Consider the following 11,992-nt stretch of genomic DNA (forward strand, 5'->3'; position numbering starts at 1 on the left):
AATTCAAAAAGTGTGAGTTATCAGCAATCAAATCACAAATGATGACTACTTCATGTTATGTCATTAATTTTGTACTTAGTTTTGTACTATACTTGCAAGATATTGAACTATACATACAATCCGGATATGCTTTAATCGAGCTTCATAGAATCCTCTTCATTTAGGCAATCAATAATCATGAGCATTTCGTTTGAAATCGGGTATCTTTTGTAGTGAAACTTTATATTGTGTAAAAACCAATATTTCATCGCACTATAGATAATCATAATGCTAATAAATGTTGTAAAAGCTTGAAAATTCATGTTTATAAATTTCATTTTCACGGTCTTTATTACGGTATGTTATCTTTCAAAAAATTTCCAAACAAATCTCTTCATTGCTTTCTCTCACGAAGAAATCAACTTATTCACTGAGATATATATCTACTAAGATATGAGAATACAAATACACGACACATTGAGCTTAACATTGTGGTGAAAGAAAGAATTAATAGAGATATATAATTAAAAGAAATATTAACTTCTTTTCAGTGGACATACATTAGAAGTCAGCTTAATTTTTAGAGGATAACAGCGCTCAACATTAAATATAATATAAAGACGAATGGAAAATCATTCGATGCAATTAATTGGAAATACAGTTTACCTCGAGAATCATATTTCTTTTCAGTGTTAATAACTGTCAGTCTTACGTCCCTTTTGATTTTTACCTTCTCTTTTAATTTCTACACATTCTGACTACATTCTGTAGTTCTGACTGCACAATATCTAAATCTTATTGTTTCCTTATCAACCTCTTGTGCTTATTAAGATAATGCATATTTCATTTCACGGTTAATAAATAAAATAGATTTTGTCTGTTACGCGCCTAGGGAAATGAACATGCTGATAGAAGTGACGAATAACATATTTCCTTTGTTCGCGATGTTTACGAGCAGCTTGCTGTTTACCTTTACGAAGAATCGATTATACACTCAAACGCAAAAAATCCGGTACACTAAAAATTTGGGAAAAAATTACAAAATTTCAAATGATCATAACTTGGTAAATAATGAAGATACAAATATGCGCAGAAATGCAGAATGAAGCTTGGAACGTCCTCTTTAAGAATATCTGAATGGCAATTATGCTCGGCCATTTTTTTCAAAATGGCGGATGATAAAGTGAGAGGATGCAAAATTGATAATCAAAGGTCCGTGTTTGCGATGGTGCATGGTGTGCATCAGGTATCGCAGCGTAATGGGACCAAATGCATATGAAAGTATAGAGTGTTATCTTTAAAATGCTACTTTACCGAGCTCGATGTGATCATTTTTCACTGAGTTGTTCCAAATTTTGCTAAAAATGCGGTTTTGTTAAATTTGCATAATTCAGTGAATAAGTATCGCATCAAGCTCTATAACGAAGTATTTTAAAGAAAACATTCTATACTTTTAGGTACTTTTCGTCCCATTGAGCTGCGACACTTACTTTGCTCCATGCGCCGTCGCACGCTCGAACCTTTTTTTAGCAACTTTTCATGTTCTCTTTTTTATCACCCGCCATTTTAAAAAAATATCGTTGCGCACAATTTCGAAAGATCTTTCGAAAAGTACGGTTTCAAAGCTTTCAAACCGTTTTTGAAATTTGCTGCTAGGATATTTAGGTGTCGAGATATTCAATTTCGAATTTGCAACAAATATCGATTCAGCGAGGCTTAAGGGGCTAAGAGGTTCTGCGGTTCGTTTGGCTCTTTCATAATTTCAATAGCCGCGTTCATTATTCTCTATACAATAATTTACACAATTTTGCGAATTGGAAATTTAATTTTTATCAAAAATTATCATTCTTTACCCTTCAGTTACGCATGATCACTGTGGTATACACTTTAGTTCGCGAAGCTGTCCCTAGCTCTCTACCTTCTCCATACGATTGGCCATTATGGTACACAGCTTGAATATGCTGTTCAGGATCGCGCCTGAGTTCGCGGTGACCCGGCGCGCGGGATGCCGAGTCGCTGGACGCCACCTGAACGTCGAAATTCCCTGGCGCTCCTAGTCCACGGAGCCGTCGCGACGCGGCGATCTGGGTTGTCGCGCGCGCGAGCCCCTCGGCTCGCACGCGAGTTCGAGCTGCCCAGGGCATATAAGAGTGCCCGCGGAGACGATCAGAGATTGCCTTCGTACAGCTTTTGGCCTTCGTACGGTCCACCGCCGATAGTGGCACTATCTCTTGTACGCTGGACTTCGCGAGTTTGTCAGTACGCCAGGCTTACGTTCTGGCTTGACTGAGATTCTGTCGGTGCGCCGGGCTTTAACGCCTGGCTTGACTGGATTTTTCTTAAATGTATGTGCCAAGAGAATAAACAAAGACAAACAATTTTCCTTTTCCGAACGTGTTCACTCCGATAAGCGCTGCCTCGTGCGACTTTTCTTTTTCCGTGATCTTTTCCTTTCGAGGCGCGTTGCTTCGTGCAACTTCATCAATTTAAACCATAATTGATTGTTTCGCATCGAGATTATTGCGTCGATTATGGCGACGATAAATCCTGAAAAGGCTGCTCAAGTTATTGTTTTAATTGAAGATGGCAGAAGTCGAAGGTACGTTGCTCAGGCACTTGATTTGTCAGTGTCAACTGTGCAACGTGCTTATGCCAGGTACTTACAAACCAATTCTTTCTATAGAAGGCCTGGTTCGGGACGTCCTCGATGTACCAATCACAATGATGACCGATTTATTGTTTCAAATTCGTTAAGAGACAGACATCGAACATCTGTTCAAATTAGAAACAATTTAAGGGATGTCCGCAACATTAATGTATCCGTTAACACCGTTCGGAGAAGATTAAAGGAACAAAATCTGCTTTCGCGCAGGCCAGCAGCTATACTTTTGCTTAAATGTCACCATCGCGTAGCTCGACTCAATTTTGCAGTTGAGCATAGAGACTGGACTTACGCAGACTGGAGCAAAGTACTCTTTAGCGATGAATCTCGTTTTTGTGTCTATTCTCCAGATGGACGAGAACGAGTTTATCATCGCAGTGGAGAACGATTTGCAGACTGTACGGTAAGTGAGAGGCATAGCTACAATGGAGGCTCTGTAATGATTTGGGCAGGAATTTCAGCTAATGCTCATACAGATCTGCACTTTTTTGACAAGAATATGAACGCAGATGTATATGTGGAAGACATACTCATTCCGTATGTTGTTCCGTACGCACCCTTCATCAGAGAGAACTTCTTGTTTATGCAAGACAATGCTCGACCACACACTGCGAGAAGAGTGCTTGATTTCTTCGATGAAGTTGGCATAAATCGACTCGATTGGCCACCAAATAGTCCAGATTTAAATCCAATCGAACACTTATGGGACAACCTCGGCAGGAAAGTACGAAATCACGTACCTGCTCCTCAGTCACTGCGAGAACTGCGAATAATTCTCGAAAACGAATGGAATACAATTACGCAGGATGAAATTAAAAGACTAATAAGGAGTATGCCTGATCGTATGAATGAGGTAATACGCGCACGAGGCAGTCATACCCACTATTAGTACACACACACCACACACACAGCAGAGAGGGTTTGGAGTCATTAATTACTGCAGGAGTGACGAACTGCGGGGTCCTTATCTCTGCTGTAACACCACACACACACACACACACACACACACACACACCACAAGGAGGGTGTGAAATCTTGAAATACTGTGGAGCTGACGAACCACGGGGTCCTTATCCTTGTGGTATACAAACACACACACACACATACACACACACTACATACAATGGGACTTTTCCTACCAGTAAAACTCCATGCGGTTTATATTGGGAAAACTTACAACCATAATTTGAGCTAATGACAGCGGTATCTTAAAACGCAATTCATCTTTATTACATAATATCGATTACGCAAAATGAAGAACCTAAATTGAATTTTACTTTCATTTCCCTGGCTTTCAAAATAATAAATGCAAATCATTGAATATATTGTACAGGTTATGTAAATTATTATATAGAGAAACATGAACACAGCTATTGAAATTATGAAAGAGCCAAACGAACCGCAGAGCCTCTTAGCCCCTTAAGCCTCGCTGAATCGACATTTGTTGCAAATTCGAAATTGAATATCTCGACACCTAAATATCCTAGCAACAAATTTCAAAAACGGTTTGAAAGCTTTGAAACCGTACTTTTCGAAAGATCTTTCGAAATTGTGCGCAACGATATTTTTTTAAAATGGCGGGTGATAAAAAGGAGAACATGAAAAGTTGCTAAAAAAAGGTTCGAGCGTGCGACGGCGCATGGAGCAAAGTAAGTGTCGCAGCTCAATGGGACGAAAAGTACCTAAAAGTATAGAATGTTTTCTTTAAAATACTTCATTATAGAGCTTGATGCGATACTTATTCACTGAATTATGCAAATTTAACAAAACCGCATTTTTAGCAAAATTTGGAACAACTCAGTGAAAAATGATCACATCGAGCTCGGTAAAGTAGCATTTTAAAGATAACACTCTATACTTTCATGTGCATTTGGTCCCATTACGCTGCGATACCTGATGCACACCATGCACCATCGCAAACACGGACCTTTGATTATCAATTTTGCATCCTCTCACTTTATCATCCGCCATTTTGAAAAAAATGGCCGAGCATAATTGCCATTCAGATATTCTTAAAGAGGACGTTCCAAGCTTCATTCTGCATTTCTGCGCATATTTGTATCTTCATTATTTACCAAGTTATGATCATTTGAAATTTTGTAATTTTTTCCCAAATTTTTAGTGTACCGGATTTTTTGCGTTTGAATGTATATGCATTGAATTTCTTGAAAATATCAGCCCGTGAGTACAAACTGCGCTGATTCCGTGAAGTTTCTCTCCTTGTATGTTATTTTTGATGGCAAAACTTGATTCTCGCATGATCCCGTAATCCCGTGATCCCGAAAGCAAGAACAAGATACGCGAGACTGTCTCTTCCCGTTATTGAGTGCTGAAGAGACAATTCTCCTTAGCTGGGTATATATACTAAATATATAAATAAATACATATATGTCACAGAGCCATGTGACTAAGCTGTTTTCAATGTGGTTTCATTACACACTTAATATATTTATATAATCGAGTTTCGCAATCTTTCGAAAATTCAATGTAAATTTATTTATTGATTACATTCTCATTTATTGATTACATTCTCATTACTTAACCCTTTAATTGCTGAGATATTAAATGACCAGTATGACCCTCTTTGCTGAGTTATTTTTACAATTATAAAATATTTTATAATGATAAGAGATGGCACTATATGCCCACTCAATTCAAATGCTTTTTACATACTAAATTAAATGGGTATTACACATTGAAAGTCCAAATCGAGTAAACTCGATCGTAGCAAGGCCGCCATTTTTTCCACACTCGAGTTATCTCGACCGTAGCAGTTGAAGGGTTAATTGCATTTATAAAATAAGATATTTAAATGTCATAAGTTTTGATAGGTTTAAACATCCCTTTAAAATTTTCTTTTTATAAAGGTACCTCATATATTGTATCCTATTTATATTTATATATTATATCCTATTTAACGATATTTTATATTTCTATGAAATATGTACTCTATATTGAAATCTGAGAGTTGCGCATGAAATAGCTTCATTTATTCCTTTTATTTTTCTTACACTCAACACATTAATAAAGTTCTTAATATAGCGAATAACGTGAAGTGTTAATGAACATTGTAATTTGTATGTATAGCTTTTATTCGTCGAATTTTATTCGATACAATTTTTCTTGACTCAATTTTACTCAGTTTAATTTTTATCACAAGAATTTCATTATCTTTTATTAACTTTCATTAACAGAGAATTCGAACACAACTTAATTTTCTTTTTACACAAATAGTAATAATGTAAAATTCTATTAAAAAATGCATTATTGACGATAAAAAAGCGATAAAAAGATAAAAAGATGAAAAGACGATAATAAAAATATATATAGAGAAGAATATCTATGTAAATGTAAATCCTTTCTTATCAAATTTTCTTTGTAACAATTTTTATTTTTGTACAATTAAAAAAATTTTGATATATAAAGCATGAAGTTTATGGAATTTATGAAGTTTATAAAATTCATAAATGTTTATAAAATGTTTATGAAGATTTATAAAATTCATAAAATTCATAAGGTTTGTAAGGTTTATGTAAAATTTATCTTCACGTTTATCTTCATGGTATAGTAATCATTAGCCTTTTATTTTTAGTTTTTTCTTAAATAAAATCACGTATGATAATTCTAATCTATATTTTATGTATCGTTATATATCATTTTACGTAAGAATAATTACTTTAATAGTGTTCAATAGTTACTCTATCTAAAATGAATAGTAGCATTATTAACTAATAAATCGCGCTAAAATTCTTTTGGCTATTTAATATTTATCGGATTCTATTGTTTTCTACATGTTATCACGTACATTCAGTTCCGGGAAATGGACCCACACATCATCGCCTACATTCACTGTACCCGCCTGATATAATTCGCAATATGTTGACAGCAGGTTTAATCTCATTTCCGTAGGCAGCTGTTCCGGGCAGATTTCGGACTTAGAACTGAAACGAACAATAACGCACATATTAGAGACATTTTACTAAGAGAAGAATCGTAAAACCTCGTAAAGAATAATTGTCGTATTAACATTTATAAGCTGCGCGAAGCGCAAGAGTGCAGTGCGCGAGATCCAATTAACGCGCACGTACCGCTTCCATGGCTTAATATTTCTGATGATCGCTGTACCAATCTTGATCCATTCCCATTCGTATTCTTCGTACGGGGTCCATGTCGTTATAATGACGTTCGGTTTATATTCCAATAAATAGCTATCTAACGGCTTCTTATGCAAGTCCATCAACGACTTTTGCGTTAACACTTTGTAATTCGGTATATCTGAGAATGGTACCTGAAAAGCACAAATATCGATATATTTGTGATTGAAATCTCACGTCCTCCGAATTCAGAATAACATCGCGACGTGCCGTAAGCTCAATCAACGAGATATTTTTCACAAACAAATAATATCTCATGGGAATATTCGTATAAATTTGCGCTTCTGCTTCACGTTATAATCATGCGAAAGAATATATATTAATTACCTCAGACGATTCCTCTTTAAACGCTTTCCTCAAGCTGTTCCAAAAGGTTTCTCGCTCCATTAGAGACGTATGAGCAGTTAGTGCCAATCTTAAATTGGGATTATCGAAATGTCTGTAAATTCGTTCATTTTAGCAGTTAACCGTTACCAGTCGATAATAATATGAAAAGTCGCGGTAAATCGAGGAAATCATTAAATGTATACTTGGATAACCAGAAGACACCTCTCTCGCCGCAATCGTGACCCTTCACTTTAACTATAAACTTATAATAAAATAACATGTGACATTCAACTTTAGGATTCCTTTGTATTTCTTTTAAATCCAAGATTATAGATATTATGGGATTTTCCAAGAATACCGCATTTTCGCTCCAGAATTTTATTTTTACTGACAAATTGAGATGTGTTTGTACGCACATGGTGTTCTTATCATACATGAAAAATAAGCTGAAGATACAGAACAACATATTGATCATTAATTACTTTCAGTATTATTGTCCATGAAACATATACCGGAGGTTATTCATTTATATAATTAACTGTGTATAAATACCATTGCATTGGATAATATAATAATATTTCTCACAATTAATAATATTTATACCTCGGTCTTTATAGCAGTTGTATACATTACGTTACGAGCGGTTGTATTCATATGATTAGATTGAACAAAAAATTGGCAAGGTCGTCGGAATCGTATAAAAACGAATTAAAGATACAATAACAAACATAAGTGCAACTTTTGGAAATATGCTAAATATCTAGTAATTTTTATGAAATCGTCAGATATGGAAATCACATTAAGCGACACGCGATGCACCTCGGCCATTTCGGAAAATGAATTTTTATTAAGACCATGTCCGAAACGGTTGATTACTAGTTAACTCAATCAATAATGAGGCAAATAAGAAGTCAATTGTTTCGAATATTGCACTAACTTATGTTGACGCTGTAGTGTGAGGTTTTCTTCTTGAATATTTTCCAGTCCGAAAAATCCGAATTTACTATTTGTAATTTCTGAAGCTGCAATTGACATAATGGGATTCGTGGCAAGGTATTCAACTCGACCAATTTTGCACCAAACCGGTACACCCATTTCGCGCTTCATCTGTTTCTTTCTTTGATTGACTAATTTGGTTGATGATGTCGAATCGGTACTAAATTTTTTAAATAAGTTCATTTTCCACATGACTCGAATAATCACGAGTACAATCTGCAAGTTCGAAAACATTCGTTGACAGATTCAAAAAAAGTTGTCAAATAAATCAGGAATAACGGTTGGCAGGAAAATAATTGGTTTGACCTGAGAAGAAGGAATAGAAAATTGTCTCTTTTTTTCCAGCGTGGACTTATGAAAGGCAAAAATTTTCTAACTTAAAAGTATTTAGATACGTGTTTACTTTTCACAATTTCGTATAGAAGAAAAAAATTCACAATTGTCTTGCCATTTCCAATATACTAAGAAAAAATTATATTAAAATTAAACAAATATTTGTTCGAATGACTCTGAATACATTTATTCAAATTAAGCGACTAATTTCTAAAATGAAATACAAAGGTTCTGAATATAAACTTTTTTCTTGAATTTTAGAAAATAATTGCTTAATTTAAATAAATGTATTCACAGTCGTATTCCAACAAATATTTGTTTAATTTTAATACAATTTTTTCTCAGTGTGGTCTTTGTCAATCTAGACAGTAAATTAAATCAGTTTTGTCTCAAATAATTGTTGTCAGATATTCTAACGATCGTTTCTTTGTTTCTGTAACGAACTGAACGGAATTATAAACAAGAAATATTACTTACTTGGATTGAAAATATGATTGTGCTTGATAACACCGTCGTTAATAATTTTACTCGCTTATTTCTTTCGGTTGTTCTCCTCGCAATATCAGCTGTATCATACAACGTTCTCTTATTATTTCGTTAGCAAAATTGGTCTAGCACTAAACTTTCTCGATCTTTGATACATTCGTTGTCGCGAAAATCGGGTATATTATTAACATTAAAGCCAGTAGCTCCATTTGTATTAGTTCGTTGATAAATTTGATTGTCTGTTGTTACTATAAATATTTATATTTTTTTTTTTTGATAGACTCGTGCGAAGTCTTTGTGTTGTAAACATCATGAGCTGAATGTAAACGGAAGAACGTTGACAGCATATTTGCTTTGTGTACATTGTCTTCTTGAGACCGTTTGCATTTCACGAAAGATGATTATTATTTGAACTGTGTATCTTAGAATATCAATCTGTAAATTATAACTATTATCATATTATCATATCTCGTCTCCATGAAAGCAGTGCTGTTTCACTCTACATTTTTCCGTTTACTGATACTTAATTGCTTTGGTTGGTTTCGAGTACAATAGTTGATAAATTAGACAAGACAGTCATGTACATATTGTTATTATTACTGACCATAGCTAATCAATTAGTCGAAATATGTTATTAATAATTATAATTTTATTGACGATAATTTTAATACGCAAAACTTTATATAGAATTTCTAAACTTCTTTTGTTTTACAAATGAAGAAACACATGATGCACGTGCATCCTATTACATTTCTAACTGATATTTATTTATATTGCTATATTTCAAATCATCAAGAATAAGGAACAATTTTGTGTGACAGACAGTCAATAAAACCGACTACAGTTCTTTTCGTTATTAATCAGAAATCTGGACCTACATTTCATTGTTTATTTTCACTTGACGGATAATACAATTCGCAATGTATTATACTAATATTTGCATTTTGATCTCTAATGGCACGTTTACGTACAGAGATTCTATAATGTATGTAAAACAAAAAATATAACATACTCATTATAATGATGAGAAACTCATTACGAAGATATATTTTTTTCATAGATATATTTTTCCATTTATCTTTTCCACACACACATACACAAACACATATACACAATACACACGGCTTTCTCAGAATTAGATCTTTACCGATTCATTCCCATTCGTTCTCTTCGAAGGCATCATAATGACGATGTGACGAATTTCGGTTAATATTTCATGAAACTCTAATCATCTTTATTGTATTTGTAAAACTTGTTGAACGTTTGAATAAAAAAAAACGAATGTGGTGGAAGGAGGAATAGAAGTTTCAAAAAGAATAACTGAAAAAATAAATATCTTATGATAGTTGTACCATGAAATAACTTTCATAGAATTTCTCTCATTAAAACTGAATTAGATATATGTTGAAATTATCTTATGTTGTGCAATTAAAAAAATATCGGGAACCGAAATACCTGTAATTAAAGCTGACACAGGGTTTGAAAATATAGTGTTGAGAAGTTCGTAATTTGTGGTTATATTAAAAATACATATATTAGGCTCAAAGACCGAAAACGCTCACTGAACGAAAAAACCGAACACAACGCGTTTTGACTTTTTCGATTTAGCCACAACGCGTAATTCGTGTCGTGGCACTTTCAAAAACGCTCACAACGCGTTTCGGGATTTTCGAATAAGCCACAAAGCGAGATTCGTATTGAGGTTCTTTTGATAATCAAGCAAAACACATTCTGGCAATGTGAAACTGCCACAACGCGTTGTGGACGTTATATATTGATGCAGCCATGACGCGATGTAAAACAAATGCAGTTTATCAACGGTATAGCCCAGAGCTCGGCAAAATGTGCACACGACGACCGATTTTCGACTATCTCCGCCCACCGCTATTCCCTTTACCACGCCGCTCCGCGCGTTGCCCACAAGCCGCTCGAGTCTCAGGAGCGTATTTCCAATAGTTTTCCACGTCACCTATGAAGTACTATTGTTGACGCGTTTTTTTTTTAAGTGGTATTCCCAGTAAGCCTAATCCACTGATGACTGTAACAACACATAACTAATTGAACAGAAGCGAAATAAAATATGTTAAATGAAGAATATTCAATTCGATTTTCGGCGTCTTTTATTGGTAAGAGTGGAAACGTCAATTTGGATATTGCATGTAGCGAGCCGCATAAGACGTGGTAAGGAATCGTCGCTTAAAGAAGAACACTTCTCATTTTTTATAAACTTCATTTTTGAAAAATGAAGAGGCCTACTTATACCACTTAAAGAAAAACGCGTTAACAATAGTACCTCATGGGTGACGTGAAAACTATTGGAAACACGCTCCTGAGGCTCCAGCGGCTTATAGGCAGCGCGCGGAACGGCGAGGTAAAGCGAATAGCGGTGGGCGGAGATAGTCAAAAATCGGCCGTCGCATGCACATTTTGCCGAGCTCTGGTATAGCCGATGGATTTATGTATGTACGGTCAGTGGCAAAAAGGTTGCGACAGTTCTTTTGGTGAATTTTAGAACTAGTTTACGAAGAATGAGAACATTTGCTTACGCCAAGCCTGTGGCCGGTTTGCATTTTTCGGCTGATTTCGCTTATTGCCATCCCCAATCCTCTTGTTTCGTAGCAACTTGGCTCCTCGCGGAGACGGAAAACGCTCGATGTCAGGGACGATATTAGCTATAAATCGCATGAGGCTTTGACGCGTGTTGCTCCGCATGCCGTTCACTATTTATAGTTATTATTATTATGTTATAAAATTAAAAGTTACAGTAAAATAAAATACGAATGGTAATTATGTTTTTGTCTCTTTCTCTCTCTCTCTATGTATGTATGTATGTATGTATACAGGGTGAGTGATTATAAATTGCCAACCCGAAGTGTGAAGGTAGATTGGGTTAAGACAAACATAAAAGTCCTATACCGTTTTGCGAGATTCGCAATAATTATCGAGTTATTAATGACAGAAATCTGAAGAGTGGTAGCGCGCCGGCATAGATGATTGGAGAAGCGTTGCAGCTGCTTAGGCCGCAGCGCGGCCCAGTTGATCCAGAAACTGTTGC

The sequence above is a fragment of the Harpegnathos saltator genome, unplaced genomic scaffold, assembly GCF_003227715.2.
Source record: "Harpegnathos saltator strain DR-91 unplaced genomic scaffold, Hsal_v8.6 scaffold744, whole genome shotgun sequence".
Classification (NCBI taxonomy): domain Eukaryota; kingdom Metazoa; phylum Arthropoda; class Insecta; order Hymenoptera; family Formicidae; genus Harpegnathos; species Harpegnathos saltator.